Genomic DNA, 3,084 nt, shown 5'->3' with positions numbered 1-3,084 from the left:
ACATAGCGGGGAGAGACAAGGAAGAAGTCCCATTCTGGGGAGGGAAAGCAAGGGCTGGAAGCAAGCTTGGCCAGGGTGGGCTCCCCTCTTGGATTTAAATCTCTGTTGGACTGGCTCCCCTTGGGATTGTGCTTGGTGAGGAGAGAGGGCCAAAGGTAGCACCACCGTTTGCCACCTCCACCTTTTCAGGACACCTTGAAAATGATTGTCTCGGGACACCCTCAGCCTTTTGGGTTAGATGCGTGGCTCCAAACCATCCCTTTACCACACCCCAATCCTTGCAGATAATATTCACACAGCACCCCTCTGAGGCATTGGTTTCACTTGGCCTCGGATTCTCAGTGGGCTCTTTCACACTGAATCCTAACCCTACCCTATAGCGCAGAAGTTCCCAAACTCTGACAGATCGCACACCAGCATTTTAAAACCGTACATCCTTAAGTACCACCATCAATTTTTTCAGTTCAACCTTAAGTACCACCAGCAAATTTTTGTCATATCAAGTAATTATAATGTATCTGTTAACCCATACCCATACTGACAGGTTGTCTGTGTACCACTAGTAGTACCCACACCACAGACTGGGAACCGCTGCTCTAGTGTATCTACTATTCCCCCCAGCTTGGTGCCATCTGCAGACTTGCTGAGGGTGCACTCTGTGCCATCTTCCAGGTCATTGATGAAGACATTGAACAAAACTGGCCCCAGGACCAACCCCTGGGGCACCCCACTTGATACCAGCTGCCAACTAGAATCCCAGACTCTGCCGCTGCATGGCCTTGTAGGCCCAGGTAGTGCGCTAGGATTTAGCCCATAATGTTCCAAAGGGAAAGACAGATCCCTTGCAGAGTGGAAACAAAGGCTAGGTACAGACATTCAAAAAGCCTGAGGCAGGATCGCTCTAAGTTACACGGCTTTCTGTATGCAGTGCAGTTTCAATTGGTAGTGAGGAGAACACACATTTGCCCTTTGGTGTGGGATGCAAATCTTAGACTGGCCTCCACCATTTCAAACCAGTCTATGTGTGCTTAACTTCTGTTTTGTTTCAGGTATAGACCAGTTTCCAATCACTTATATCACTTACACTGGTAAATGCATAATGTCTGTACCCGGGCTTCATTTCTCCTTTGATAGAGCAGAGACTTCAAGCTGGCTGGGAGCCACAGGGTTATAGAGTACCTGACACCAACACGCCCTTCTATAGGACTGGTGTTGAAGACATTAGACATGTAAACACCTTGTATAATTAAAAAAATGCATATGATGTATATGTATGATCAATATATTGGTAATGTATATTATAGAAGATATCACTTTGCATAAAATAAAACATACATAAGGGCCTTAAAAATGCCCTGGGTGAAATCCTAGACCTATCAAGTTGAAAGGGAATTTTGTAGTTGATTTCAACAGACCCAGGATTTTACCCCTTACATGTAACCATTTCCTCCATCTCCTCTGAAATACATCAATGCATGTAGCTATGGTAATGGGTATAATATATTTTCATTCAAAACTGAAAAGTGCAAGTAACTATGTTCTCTCCATCATCTTCTTATCACAATTGTCACACGGAAACAGATTTTAGCAAAAATGTAAAAAAAAAAAAAAAGAAAGAAAAAAAAAAGATTTTGTTGTATATAGAACTGGTAGAAGTTAAAATATCAATTAAATTTACCTAGTTTCATAGTTGGTAGGGTCGGAAGGGACCTGAGCAGATCATCAAGTCTGACCCCCTGCCATGGCAGGAAAAAGTACTGGGGTCAAACGACCTCAGAAAGGTGTTCGTCTAACCTCCTCTTAAAGACCCCCAGGGTAGGATCCAGCAGCACTTCACTTGGAAGTTGGTTCCAGATTCTAGCCGCCCTGACAGTGAAGTAGCGCCTCCTGATGTCTAGTCTGAATCTACTCTCTGCCAGCTTGTGAACGTTATTTCTAGTCCCTCCCAGGAGTGCTCGGGGGAACAGGGACTCCCCCAGTGCCTGCTGGTCCCCTCTGACTAGTTTGTAACAGGCGACTAGATCCCCCCTCAACCTTGTCTTGTGGAGGCTGAACAGGTTCAGGTCCCGTAGCCTCTCCTCGTAGGGCCTGCCCTGCTGTCCCTCGATCATGCGGGTGGCTCTCCTCTACTCCTGAAATGCAGAGCCCAGAACTGGACTCAGTACTTCAACTGTGGCCTGACCAGTGTTGCATGGAGGGGGAGGATCACCTCCTCAGACCTGCTTGAGATGCATCTGTGGATGCATGACAAGGTACGGTTGGCCTTCCTGACTGCGTCCCCACACTGTCGGCCCATGTTCATTTTGGCATCAATAATGACCCCAAGATCCTTTTCTGCCTCTGCACTGACGAGAAGGGAGCTCCCCAGCCTATAGGTATGCTGCTGGTTCTTCCTCCCCAGGTGCAGCACTTTGCACTTGTCAGTGTTGAAACCCATCTTGTTCTCATCCGCCCACCCCTGTAACCTGTCTAGGTCCAACAGCAGCCTATTCCTTCCTTCTAGCGTGCCCACATCCCCCCACTGCTTGGTGTCATCAGCAAATTTGAATAGTGTGCTTTTTACCCCCTCGTCCAAGTCGCTGATGAAAATGTTGAAGGGTGTGGGTCCGAGGACCGAGCCCTAGGGGACCCCACTGCCCAGATCCCTCCAGGTCGAAAATGACCCATCCACCACCACTCTCTGGATGAGGCCCTCCAGCCAGTTAGTGACCCATTTGACTGTGTAGGTGTCAATGCCACAGTCCCCTAGTTTTTTAATGAGAATGGGGTGAGAGACAGTGTCGAAGGCCTTCCTGAAGTCCAGAAAGACTGCGTCCACTGCTACACCTGCATCCAAGGATTTTGTGACCTTGTCATAGAAGGCCACCAGGTTGGTCTGACAGGACCTGCCTCTAATCAACCCGTGTTGATTGCCCCTAAGCAAAACCTCCCCTTCTGGCCCCTCGCGGACATGCGCCAGGATAATTCTCTCAAAAAGCTTACCCAGGATCGATAAATAAACTTGTAACTTTATTGAAAAATAGTAGCTGAAATATTTATTAAGAAATATTCATATGCCTCTTCCTCTGTGATTATCACATGGGA

Source organism: Alligator sinensis, unplaced genomic scaffold, assembly GCF_000455745.1.
Source record: "Alligator sinensis unplaced genomic scaffold, ASM45574v1 scaffold1916_1, whole genome shotgun sequence".
Lineage (NCBI taxonomy): Eukaryota > Metazoa > Chordata > Crocodylia > Alligatoridae > Alligator > Alligator sinensis.
The sequence above is the reverse complement of the archived record's forward strand: the minus strand, read 5'-3'. Positions refer to the sequence as shown.